General features: G+C 32.3%; 1 long non-coding RNA gene across 1 annotated transcript; it reads left to right on the top strand.

The window, feature by feature from the left end:
• The first annotated feature begins 4,720 nt into the window (after positions 1-4,720).
• Positions 4,721-12,730, top strand: LOC135713928 (uncharacterized). Its single transcript, XR_010518792.1, has 5 exons — positions 4,721-4,806; positions 5,097-5,152; positions 5,348-5,401; positions 5,857-5,897; positions 11,260-12,730. It is a non-coding gene; the product is annotated as an uncharacterized LOC135713928 (long non-coding RNA).
• Positions 12,731-14,366: the final 1,636 nt, after the last annotated feature.

The raw sequence follows: 14,366 nt of genomic DNA, 5'->3' as shown, positions 1-14,366 counted from the left end.
GGATGTGGAATAAACGCATCAAAACAAACCATTGGGAGCTCTTATACAACACCTGAGTTGATCAAACGTTGAATAATAGCTTCCAGAGTTGAACAAAAATGTAGTTGTATTGCCTTTTTGGTTAGAAGCTTCAAAAACTGCTTGGAGCACTCTTAAATGATTGTTTACGTTCAGTTAAACTGTTTGACAGGAGCCATATAGGATGTGGAATAAACGCATCAAAACAAACCATTGGGAGCTCTTATACAACACCTGAGTTGATCAAACGTTGAATAATAGCTTCCAGAGTTGAACAAGAATGTAGTTGTATTGCCTTTTTGGTTAGAAGCTTCAAAAGCTGCTTGGAGCACTCTTAAATGATTGTTTACGTTCGGTTTAACTATATGCTTTATAAGACCTACGATAACTTTTATAGCACCTTTGTTAAACCGATTGACAAGAGCTATATAGAACGTGGAATAAACGCATCAAAACAAACCATTGGAAGCTCTTATAAAACACCTGAGTTGATCAAACGTTGAATAATAGCTTCCAGAGTTGAACAAGAATGTAGTTGTATTGCCATTTGATTAAAAGTTTTAAAAGCTGTTGAAGCACTCTTAAATGATTGTTTACGTTCGACCAACCACCAACCACAATTTTGTTGCTAAAAATAGCACAAGTGATAGGCACGTTTATATGACCATAAGGCAATGATTATTCGACTGCAAGAGAAGTCACTCAAGATGAGCTTAATATACTTCTCTCATATGATCAAAATATGTATTCAAGAATAGAGCAGATGGAAACAGAAGCGGCTGGCAATCCGGGATCATGAGTTCGAATCTTGCTTCGAGAGACCCTCGGTGGAGTAGAGGTAAATTATATATAGGTGTTATTAATAAATGCAATCATTAATTTAAGACATATATCATATAATCAACGATAACATTTCTAGATAAATTCTCTCAATTAATGATTAGAGAGATTAATTGAAAGAATATCAATCAAAGATTAAACAGATGCTTGTTACTACTTCTCCTCCATGATCACAGAATGTGAATTATGGCATAATTACATATTTTTTCAATGTGCACAAATAAATTAAATTAATAAAAACTGTACAAGTAATTATTTTGGCGTACCACGACAATTGTTAAACTAATTTTAATATGTGAATATTGTGAGTACTTACACAACGGTTATTAAGGAGTCATTGAAAAGTGCTATAAACGCTTTTCACCGCTTGCTGTACAATGATTATTTAGGAGTCAAAAAGAGTGCAACAAACGCCTTTCAGGTTTACTCTCTACTAAATTTCAAAGCAGCTGTCAGGAAGTGTCTACAAACGTTGTATACGAGCTTTCACCAAAACAATAAAGCTTGACTTTAAATATGCATCTATAAACGTTGTATAAAAGTTTCTTCTATCCGGTTGTTAAGGAGTCATTGAAAAGTGCTATAAACGCTTTTCACCGGTTGCTGTTCAATTAATATTTAGGAGTCATAAAAGAGTGTAACAAACGCCTCTCAGGTTTCCTCTCTACTAAATTTCAAAGCAGCTGTCAGGAAGTGTCTACAAACGTTGTATAAGAGCTTTAACCAAAACAATAAAGCTTGACTTTAAATATATGTATCTATAAACGTTGTATAAAAGTTGCTTCTACTCCTATACCGCGTATACATATAATGCTGTAGTTGAACAGGTTCTCCAAACCAGTGTAAACAAGAGTTTTACAGAAGTTGTAATAAACAAATTGTACAGTTATTATTCAGCATGCAGTTGAATAAAATCACAATGGAAGCGTTTCTTCAACAAGAAATTGATTTTGGGCAAAAGTTTTACTGAATACGTTAGACAACACCTTTGTGTTGCAGTTGTATAGGTTCTACAAACCAGTGTAAACAAGGGTTTTATAAAAGTTGTGGTGAACACATTGTGCAATTATTATTCAACATGCAGCTGAACAAAATCAAAACGAAAGCGTTTCTTCAACTGGAAATTGTTACTTGGGCACCCGAATAGAAATTGTAATGTAGGAAACATCAGCAGACATCTTCAATACATTAAATTTTAACGTATATTGCTGTACCCTTAATGTATTCAGACTTCAGTGTGACGTCCAAGTACATAAAAATACATTAGCCTCAAACGTTACATCAGAATCAAACGTCTTGACGATGTAAAATTTGACATCAGAATACATCCAACGACAACAGAACCTAACGTTACATTAGAATCAAACTTCATCACGATGTAATATGTTGCACGCATAAAACATCAGAATACATCCAATGACAACAGAACCTAACGTTACATTAGAATCAAACTTCATCACGATGTAATTTGTTGCACGCATAAAACATCAGAATACATCCAATGACAACAGAACCTAACGTTACATTAGAATCAAACTTCATCACGATGTAATTTGTTGCACGCATAAAACATCAGAATACATCCAATGACATCAGAACCTAACGTTACATCAGAATCAAACTTCATCACGATGTAATTTGTTGCACGCATAAAACATCAGAATACATCCAATGACATCAGAACCTAACGTTACATTAGAATCAAACTTCATCACGATGTAATTTGTTGCACGCATAAAACATCAGAATACATCCAATGACAACAGAACCTAACGTTACATTAGAATCAAACTTCATTACGATGTAATTTTTTGCACGCATAAAACATCAGAATACATCAAATGACAACAGAACCAAACGTTACATTAGAATCAAACTTCATCACGATGTAAATTGTTGCACGCATAAAACATTAGAATACATCATATGACACAACAATAAAAAGTGGCTTGCAGTGCAGTGATGCCTCCTATGCATAGTTTTGTGACATTATCAATTGCAAATAAAATTGAACTCTTTAGAAGAGTGGAAACGCTAATAAAAGTGCACTTAGACGTTGTATCGTCTTGACGCCTTCTGCGCACTTATTCTTCATTCACCAAGGAATAGGTATGTGCGATGAAGACACAACAACAATTTAACGTAAAACCGCACTTTTATTAGTGTTTCCGCATTCATAATCTCATAAATGTGCCCAATGCGCGATCCTCGACGCAATCATATAAAATAGCACATTGCGATTACAAGGTAGAGCTTACCACCATTAACTCTTGCACGACTGACATAGCCTCAAATCACTGAGCACGCTAACTTGAAAGTACCCATTAATGGTTGAAAAAGACCCATTTTGAAGAAAAGTGGCTTAACTCATTAAATGAGTAAATTTTTTACCCATTAATGAGTATCTGTTACCCATTAATGAGTATGTGTTAATCATTAATGGGTAACAGATACTCATTAATGGGTAAAATTGTTTAATCATTAATGAGTTAAGCCACTTTTCTTCAAAATGGGTCTTTTTTTACTCATTAATGAGTACTTTCAAGTTAGCGTGAAAGAAGTTTTGGCATGCCCTGTGGGCAATGTTTATTTGTATGTAAAACAATGCCCTGGTGACGTTACAGTGCAAGAGTTAATTAGTGTTTTAATTGATTATTATCGTTTCAATTGAAAACCGATTTTACTCTTGTTCTGTACGTTAAACATAACGTCGGCCATAGTGTGCTGTACACGCTAACTTGAAAGTACCCATTAATGGTTGAAAAAGACCCATTTTGAAGAAAAGTGGCTTAACTCATTAAATGAGTAAATTTTTTACCCATTAATGAGTATCTGTTACCCATTAATGAGTAATTGTTAATCATTAATGGGTAACAGATACTCATTAATGGGTAAAATTGTTTAATCATCAATGAGTTAAACCACTTTTCTTCAAAATGGGTCTTTTTTTACTCATTAATGAGTACTTTCAAGTTAGCGTGTATACCGCATCCGTGTACACGGTTAGAAAAAAGTCCCCAAAAGTAAGTTCTTTTCACTCATCTCGGCACTATAGTGCAGGAACCCAAAAATAGGTAAAGCGGGTCAAAGTAGTTTTCATTTACTTGTGTGCAATTCGTATGGAATTTTCCACTAGCTTTCAACGCAAAAGTAAGTTAGTTGTACCCAACAGTAGGTAAATATTATTATACTCAACGTTGGGTTCCCACACGTTACTACCCCTGTTGGGTGGTTTTGCTCCTCCGTTTTTGACAACATTAGAAGGAGAAAAGGAGACAAACTAGTCAAAAGTAGGTAAAAGTGAACTGGCCGTTGGGTACTTTTTTCTTACCGTGTACGAATACAGCACCCCACACGAATAATAGTACGTTCAGACTACAGAGTTATAACATGTTATAGCGCTATCTTGATGGTGGTTTCTGTGTTGCAATTATTTGACAACCGTTATAACATGTTATAACTCTCCAGTCTGTACAGCGTTTAAAGCCCTACAGTAAAAGTATGGACGACTGACACCACAAAACTGAAAGAGCTGTTCCAATCGAGCAAACCCTAATAAAAAATAACTATAAACGAACGATAACCCAAATCATTGAACTATTCCACAAATGGTTTGGATGATACCCAGAACACGTCGTTAAGCAAATTAACCATACAATTTTTATTAGGGAAGCGGTGCATTTTGACGGTTCGATTGGAACAACTTTTGACAGACGTCCATACTTTTACTGTAGGGCTTTACACACGAATTGCCGGCGACAAAGTGACGTCATTTGACATTGGGCGACTTAAAGACTGACGTTTTTAAATTGGTGTATTTTTTTTTTGTCGTGTGCTCAGCCATCTTGTCTGGTTTGTTTATAAACAAACTAGACAAGATGGCTGAGTGCACGGAGCGCACCGCAAATTCCTTCACCCGAGCCGCGAAGGAAATTAGCAACTTTAACAGTAAGTATTCAAATATTTGTTATATTTAGTGTTATTATTTGTAATTTAAAAAATTGATGCGTTGCATTAGTGATCTCATCCGGATTTCTCAAGCGGGTCAATTTTGATGTAATTATTTTCAAAAATTGATCCGGTTGAGATAAGCATCCTTGCTGATGCAACGCATCAACAAGGATGTTTAACTCATCCGGATTCCTCCAGCGGATCAATTTTGAAAAATAATTACAAATTCTAATAATTGGATCTGTTTCCAAAATTTTGATTATTTTGTAATTGTTTTTTTTTTTCAGCCGGCTGCTTCCAATAATTCCGGAGGTGTTCGGAAATTGAATAGAGGTAAGCTGAGGTAAGTATTGAACAGTTTGTTATTAAGTGTAATTTTTTTTTAATTGATCCGCTGGATGAATCTGACTGAGTTAAGCATCCTTATTGTAAGGATGTTTAACTCATCAGGATTCCTCCAGTGGATCAATTTTGAAAAATAATTACAAAATTCTAACAAACATCCAAAATTTTGATTAATTTGTATTTTTTTTTTCAGCCGGCTGCTTCCAATAATTCCGGATTAAGGGACGGGTACGGAAATTGAATAGAGGTAGGTGTTAAACAGTTTGTTATTAAGTGTAATTATTTTTAAAAATTGATCCGCTGGAGGAATCTGACTAAGTTAAGCATCCTTACTGATGCAACGCATCAATAAGGATGTTTAACTCATCCGGATTCCTCCAGCGGATCAATTTTGATGTCTTTTTTCCAAAAATTGATCCGCTGGAGGAATCCGACGGATTTCATTGACTGATGCAAAGCATCAACAAGGATGATTAACTCATCCGGATTCCTCCAACGGATCAATTTTGATGTTACTATTTTTCAAAATTGATCCGCTGGAGGAATCCGGCTGAGTTAAGCATCCTTGCTGATGCAACGCATCAACAAGGATGTTTAACTCATCCGGATTCCTCCAGCGGATCAATTTTGAAAAATAATTACAAATTCTAACAAACAGATCCAAAATTTTGATTATTTTGTAATTGTTTTTTTTTTTTTCAGCCGGCTGCTTCCAATAATTCCGGAGGTGTTCGGGAATAGAGGTAAGTATTGAACAATTTGTTATTAAGTGTAATTATTTTTTTTTTAAATTGATCCGCTGGAGGAATCTGGCTGAGTTAAGCATCCTTATTGTAAGGATGTTTAACTCATCAGGATTCCTCCAGCGGATCAATTTTGATGTATTTTTTTTTCCAAAAATTGATCCGCTGGAGGAATCCGGCGGATTTAATTGACTGATGCAAAGCATCAACAAGGATGATTAACTCATCCGGATTCCTCCAACGGATCAATTTTGATGTAACTATTTTCCAAAATTGATCCGCAGGAGGAATCCGGCTGAGTTAAGCATCCTTACTGATGCAACGCATTCCGATGCCGGATCCCGATGTTTATGTTTAAGTTAAAGTTTTATTATAGTTAAGTAAAATTTAAAGTTAAGTTAAATTAAGTATGTAACAACTAAATTTAAGTTAAAATTATGTTAAAATAAAAGTTATGTTGATGGTAAGATAAACTTATGTTAAAGTAAAAGTTAAAATTTAGTTAAAGTTACGTTAAAGGTAAGTTAGAGTTAAGTTAAGGTTATGTTTAAGTTAAGTTAAAGTTATGTTTAAGTTAAGATAAAGTTATGTGTAAGATAAAGTTAAGTTAAAGTTATGTTGAAGTTAAGTTAACGTTAAGTTAAAGTTAAGTAAAATTTAAGTTAATGTTAAGTTAACGGTAAGTTAAAATTATGTTAAGTAGAAGTTTATTCAAATTTAGGTATAAGTTATGTTAACGTTAAATTTAAATTAAATTTATGTTAAAGTTAAGTAAAAGTTATGATAATGTTAAGTTATCATTAATTTAAAATTAAAGTTGTGTTAAAGTTAAAGTTATGTTCAAGTTAAGTTAAAGTTAAGTTATGTTAACGTTATGTTAAAGTTATCTTAAAGATAAGTTAAATTTAATTTAAAGTTATGTTATGTTAAAGTTAATGTTAAGTTTAAGCTATGTGAATGCGAAGTTAAAATTAAGTTATGTTAAAATTAAGTTAGAGTTATGTTTATGCTTAAGTTAAGTTAAGCTTCAGTTAATGTTAGGTTAAAGTTATGTTAAATTTAAGTTAAAATTACGTTGAGGTTATGTTAAAGTTTAGTTAGAGCTAAAGTTAAGTTAAAGATATGTTAAGTATATGTTAGGTTAAAGTTAAGTTAAATTTATGTTAAATTTAAGTTAAAATTTCAAGTTAAGTAAAGATTAAGTTAAGGTTATGTTGCAGTTTAGTTAAAGTTAAGTTAAAGTTAGGTTAAAGTTATGTTAAATTTAAAGTTATGATAATGTTAAGTTATAATTAATTTAAAATTAAAGTAACGTTCAAGTTAAGTTAAAATTGAGTTAAAGTTGAGCACAATTTAAGTTCATGTTTAGTTCAATTATGTTAAGTTAAGGTTTATTCAAACTAGAGTATTCTAGTTCTAGAGGTTCAAGTAAAGTTTAGGTTAAGTTAAAGTTATTTTAAAGTTAAAGTTAAGTTTTAGTTATTTTAAATTTAAAGTTAAGTTCAAGTTATTTTATAGTAAAGTTAAGTTAAATTAATGTTAAAGATAAGTTAAAGTTATGTTAAAGTTGTGTCAAAGTTAAGTTAAAGTAATTTTAAAGTTAAAGTTATGTTAAAGCTTAGTTAATGTTATGTTAAACTTTATTTAAAGTTATCCCGCATAAACAATAACCATTAGAGGAGCCTAACCACCAATTCGGGATATCATCTCAACTTTATGTGGTATGGTCGTACCATCTATGAAATTGTTAGTGTATGGTACCCGTTTATTAGGGATGTTATAGGTAAGGTAAAGTTTAAAGGTTAAATTTATGTTATATTTGATTAAATTTAAGTTAAAGTTTTGCTAATATTATGTTAAAGTAAAGTTAAAGTTAAGTTTAAGTTATTGTTAAGTTAAAGTTATTTTAAAGTTAAAGTTAAGTTTAAGTTATTTTAAAGTTAATTTTTTGTTAAAGTTAACTTTAAGTTATTTTAAAGTTAAAGTTATGTTAAACTAAAGTTAAAGTTCTGTGATGGTAAGTTAAAGTTAAGTTGAAGTTAAATTAACGTTAAGTTAAAGTTACGTTAAAGTTAAGTTAACGTTATGTTATGTTATGTTAAGTATAAGTTAACTTAAAGTTAAGTTTAAGTTAAAGTTAAAGTTAAAATAATTTTGAAGTTAACGTAATGTTCAAGGTAAAGTTAGGTGAAAGCTAAGTTAAAATTAAGTTAAAGTTATGTCAAAATTAAATTAGAGTTATGTTTATGCTTAAGTTAAGTTAAAGTTCAGTTAATGTTAGGATAAAGATATGTTGAATTTAAGTTAAAATTACGTAAAGGTTATGTTAAAGTTTAATTAAAGTTAAGTTAGAGATATGTTAAGTTTATGTTAGGTTAAGTTCAAGTTATGTTAATGTTAAAGTTATTTTAAATTTAAGATTAAATTTAAAGTTAAGTTATAGTTCAGTTAATGTTAGGTTAAAGTTATGTTAAATTTAAGTCAAAATTAATTTAAGGTTTTGTTAAACTTTAGTTCAAGTTAAGTTAAAGTTATGTTAATGATAAGTTAAAGTTATTATAAAGTTTAAGTTAAGTTAAAGATCTGTTTAGTTCATGTTAGGTTATAGTTAAGTTCAAGTTATGTTAATGGTAAACTTATTTTAAATTTAAGATAAAATTTAAAGTTAATTAAAGTCAAGTTAATGTTAGGTTAAAGTTCTGTTAAATTTAAGTTAAAATTAATTTAAGGTTATGTTAAAGTTTAGTTCAAGTTAAGTTAAAGTTATGTTAAAGTTAAGTTAAAGTTATTATAAAGTTAAAGTCAAGTTAAAGATGTGTTAAGTTAATATTACATTAAAGTTAAATTAAAGTTATGTTAAATTTAAGTTAAAATTTAGTTAAGGTTGTGTTAAAGTTAACTTAAAATTTGGTTAAAGTTATGTTAAAGTTAAAAATAAGTTAAAGTTTGTTAAAGTTAAGTTAAAGTAAAGTTAAAATTACGTTAGAGTGAAGTTAAAATTAAAATGATTTTCAAATTAAAGTAATGTTCAAGGTTAAGCTATGCGAAAGCTAAGTTAAAATTAAGTTAAAGTTATGTCAAAATTATGTGAGAGTTATATTAATGCTAAAGTTAATTTAAAGTTAAGTTAATGTTAGGTTAAAGTTATGTTAAAGTTAAGTTAAAATTAAATTAATGTTATTTTAAAGTTAAGTAAAAAAAAGGTTAAGTTTAGTTAAAGAGAAGTTAAAGTTAAGTTAACGCTAAGTTAAAGTTAAGTTAAAGTTAATGCTAAGTTAAGTTAAGTTAACGTTAACGTTATCTTAAAGTTATGTTACAGATAAGTTAAAGTTATGTTATGTTATGCTCAAGTTAAGTTAAAGTTGAAGTAATGTTCAAGGTAAAGTTATGTGAAAGCTAAATTAAAATTAAGTTAAAGTTATGTTAAAATTAATTTAGAGTTATGTTAATGCTTAAGTTAAGTTAAAGTTCAGTTAATGTTAGATTAAAGTTATGTTAAATTTAAGTTAAAATTACGTTAAGGTTATGTTAAACTTTAGTTAAATTTATGTTAAAGCTAAAGTGAAGTTAAAGATATGGTAAGTTGATGTTAGGTTAAAGTTATGTTTAAATTTAAATTATAATAAATTTCAGTTAAAATTAAGTTAAGGTTATGTTAAAGTTTAGTTAAAGTTAAGTAAAAGTTATGTTAAATTTTCCTAAAAATCTGCAAATTACTTAGACGATCTTCGAACTTCCCTGAAGTTCTGTGTACTCCCAGAAGGTCTGTGAATTTCTCTGAAGATCTTCGAACTACCCTGAAGCATTAAAAATTTCTCTAATGGCGGTAAGCTCCAACTCGGATTAACTTTTAATACCGTCCCTGTTTGTATGATCTGAAAAATGTTTGCTCAGAGTTATGTTGATTAACTCTGATGTCGACATCAAACCAGCCGGACATTCTTGATCGAGATTTAATCCGAGGATAATACCGGTTGGAGCTTACCACCATAAAAGTCTACAAAACTTTCCTGAATTTCTGCAATTTTTTCTGAAGCAATAAAAATTTATCTGAAGACCTCCTTTAAGTTCTGCAAATTTCTCTGAGGATCAACAAACTTCCCTGAAATTCAGTATTTTTCCCTGACGTTCTGCCAATTTGCCTAAAGCTCTGTGAACTGCCCTGAAGTACTGAAAATAACTCTTAGATGTACGAGGATCTTTAAATTTATGTGATCTTCCCTGAAGTTCTGTGAGTTTATCTAAAGTTCTGCGAACTTCTCTGAAATTCTGTTCTATAAATTTCCCTTAGGAACTAAAAAATTATCTTTAAATTTACGAACATCACTGTAGTTCTGTTAATTTCTCTGAAGATCTTCAAACTTCCCTGAAGATCTTCAAACTTCCCTGAAGATCTGTGAACATCCATAAAGTAGTGATTATTTCTCGAAACGACGACAAACATTACTGTAGTGCTGTAAATTACTCAGAAGATCTACGAACTTCCCTGATTTTCTTTTGATTTCTCTAAAGATTTCAGTTTTTTTAAACTTTTCTGAAGTTTTTTTTTTTAATTTCCCTAAAGTTCTGCTAGTTTCTCTGAAGATCGGTGTAGTAAGATCTTCATAACAATTTCCGATTATTCTACGTCCTGAAGAAATTTTCAAACGACTTCAATTCGATTTTTTATCAGATGTTGGTCCTCTTCGAAAAATATCTCAAGATTTTAATTTCTAATCCTTATCAACCTGACCACTTCGAATATTTTCTAAATTACTTTATTTGAATTTCTGATCAGTTGTAGGTCTTCAAAACAATTCCTGCTTATTTTGATCTCTTGTAGTAATATCCGAAAAGTTTCAATTGATTTATTGATCAGTTGTAGGTTCTCAGAATAATACCTGATCAATTTAAACTATTCAAAGAATATCAAAAGGACATCGTTTGAATTTCTGTTCAGTTGTAGGTCTTCAGAATAATTATTAACTTAAATTAAATTAAATCTGGTATTTTTCTGATGTTTATAGAACTACCCTGAAGTTCTAGTAGTTCTTCTAACGAACCTTAAAATGTACATTTACCGCTATACCGCTATGCCGCTGTCCTGGTGTCATTGGGTTCGGCCCTTTACCTGGCTCGTAGACATTTCAAAGACAACAATGTCTGCATGATGTTTATACATCGGTTCAAACTATGCGTATTGATAAGTTTTCTGAAAAGATTTGGATCTAGGTGCATAGTTTGCTTTGATAGTCTTTCACAGTTTCTCTAGCATTCTCTAGTCTTAGCTCATCTAAATATTTACTGCAAAATCCCTGGATTAATCTTCAATTTGGCTTTGTTTTCTTGTTTATTTTCTATCGTTCTATGTTCTGCAACCGAGTGGCAACCACTTACGCCAGGGAGGCAATTGAACACCTAGACCTGGACTCATCAACTCAAGGGCCAGGATCCACGGCTGTGCTTCTTTTCGAAGGAAGGCATGACACCACCAAAGCAACCAAGGAAGTCATCAATCACCACCAACTGACGAGTTTCGTTTGTGGTTCGACACATGGACGGAGCATTTGTGTTTTGCTAAATTTTGCTAATTATTGGGGAATTTCCCTAAACTTTCACGCGGCCACCAGTTTTCACTCTTCCACAGGCCTTAAGGGTAACCCACATTAGATCTGCTTGCGTTGCGTTGTCGTAAATTTTATAGTTAGACAATATATTTAGCTGTCACTTTGCTGCATCGCGCCAGATCCGGATCTAATGTGGGTGGCCCTGTAGATTTGGAAACTTGATTATGTAAACACTAGGCATCTTTTTCTGGTAGTTCGTTCAAAAATGATACAACAATCGTCAAGCTCGCTGTAACGTCACCTAGTGCCTCGTCACCTACAAATTGGCGCCTAAGTCAGTGGTCTAATAACTCTTAGCGCGCTAATGGCATAGTTCCCCTGCCGCATAGAGAGTTGCCACAATGACATTAGGTTAGCTAAGGTCAGTTAACTGACTGGTGGGAAACGGGAGCTTACGCAATGACTATTCTGTATGCATTTAAGAGATAGTCTACCAGAATGGATGATTTTTTTTGTACAATTTTATGTTTTCTGATTGTGCAAAACATGAGAATTAACTTTTCCAATGCTTTCAATTGTACAAAGCATTAGTGCTAGAAACATGATCTTGTAAACACTACACACCTTAACTGTTAGTTTGATTAAAAAATGCTGCAACAATCGTCAAGCTCGCTGTAATGTCACCAAGTGCCTCGTCACCTACAAATTGGCGCCTATGTCAGTGGTCTAATAACTCTTAGCGCGCTAATGGCATAGTTCCCCTGCCGCATAGAGAGTTGCCGCAATGACATTAGGTTAGCTAAGGTCAGTTAACTGACTGGTGGGAAACGGGAGCTTCAGCATTGACAGTTATGTACGCATTTTTATGATGTTATCTAACAACAATGGTGTGTAGTGTTTACACGATTATGTTACTAATTCTAATGTGTTGTAAATATAATTGAAAGCATTTGAAAAGTAAGATTCTAGTGTTTGTACTTCTTAAAACATAGTAAACATCTACATTTTAAAACATTCAAACAACGTTTACTTTAAACGTTTTGTACATCTGAAAACATCAGAGAACAACAAACAGGAAGTACAATTGAAAACATCCGAACAACGTTTAGTTCTAACGTTGTGTACATCCGAAAACATCCAAAAAACGTTTGGTTCTAGCATCGGGAAACATCTACATAAGAAAACATTAGAATACATTTACATATAAAAACATCCGAACAACGTTTAGTTCTAACGTTTTTTACATCCGAAAACATCCAAAAACGTTTGGTTCTAACATCAGGAAACTTCTACATTAATGGTGGTAAGCTCCAACCGGTATTATCCTCGGATTAAATCCCGATCAAGAATGTCCGGCTGGTTTGATGTCGACATCAGAGTTAATCAACATAATTCTGAGCAAACATTTTTCAGATCATACAAACAGGGACGGTATTAAAAGTTAATCCGAGTTGGAGCTTACCGCCATAAGAAACATCAGAAAACATTTACATATAAAAACATTTAAACAACGTTTAGTTCTAATGTTTTTTACATCCGAGAACATCCGAAAACGTTTGGTTCTAACATCGGGAAACATCTACATTAGAAAACATCAGAAAACGTTTACATATAAAAACATCCGAACAACGTTTAGTTCTAACGTAATGTACATCAGAAAACATCCTTAAAACGTTTGGTTCTAATGTCAAGAGATTGAAATTTTTGACGTCAGACCGACATTAGAATGGCAAAATTTTGTTCCAAAATTTCTGATGTATACACCATGTTACGTTGCTTAAATACAACTAAATCATAATGTTTTCTAATGTTTGACATCAGGCATACATTTGATTTCGATGCTGATGTAGACATCAAAATCAAACGTTGGGCTAATGTAAATTTCTATTCGGGCATAGAGGTAACTCAAAGACTACACACAAACAACAAAAATTGTATCAATAAAAATAATGCATTTTCATATTGAAAGGTTGCCAAAATTCGTAGTATTAACCGAGGGGGGCGACACATCTAAATCTCAATTTTAGTTGCTCAAAAAATCTCACACTAGCGAATCAATCTTCGAAAAATCTTCTTGCATTTCTCGCATCTCCTTGCATCACGCATAATCTTTTTGCAGGAAATCTTCAGAATCGTCATCAATCTTCTTTCTATCTACTCAGCGTGCGAGCAGCTAGCCACAGCACAACACAATCTTTCCTGCAGCGTAGATAGAGTCGCCCCCCTCGGTATTAACTGCGAAAATATTCAAAATGAAAATTAAATTTTTTGTTTGTATGTGTTTTTTTCACTTTTGACTTGTAATTTTAAAAGTGCATTTTTTAAAAGGAAAGTTGTCCAACTGTCAATATACCTTTTCACATCGATTTGTTTACTAGCAGCAGCCGTTTACTTCGCGCCAAAATGTATTGCATTCATTTTTGCAGCAGCAGAACCGTCTCGGATATTGAGTGAGTAATTAATTTTAGAAATGTCGAAAAACGCTTCTTCAACAGATTCACATTTATTAAAAAATTACTTTTTTCACAGCCCCATTGATTCGTCTATGCTCCAGTCAATTTTTGAAACAGCCAGCACCGACATTGACATCGAGAACCTCATGTTTTGCTTCCGCCTACAGACATTTTATTTTATTCATCATCCTGCCTGGCCTCAAGAACGGATGGAGATCAGCCGGGAGTAGTGTGGATACTTTAATATTGTATTCAACAAGCGATCGCGTTAGGTATTCTGTTGGGAAGTTTCAGAACATTAGCGCTTTTCCTGAACTCGTGCAAGAGTGAGTGAGGTTTTTTGTCTTGATTTGAGATGCTGAAAATTGATCTTGGTGTTTTTCGTTTTAGGCATGTCTTCATATATAGGTTTGTTCGCGTGTGGTCACTTTCTGCGCTAGTAACGTCACTGATGGATAACGGAAGTAGAA

Source organism: Ochlerotatus camptorhynchus, unplaced genomic scaffold, assembly GCF_037179485.1.
Source record: "Ochlerotatus camptorhynchus isolate MF236.1 unplaced genomic scaffold, CSIRO-AGI_Acam_v1.1 ptg000593l, whole genome shotgun sequence".
NCBI lineage: Eukaryota > Metazoa > Arthropoda > Insecta > Diptera > Culicidae > Ochlerotatus > Ochlerotatus camptorhynchus.
This window is presented reverse-complemented; position numbering and strand designations above follow the sequence as displayed.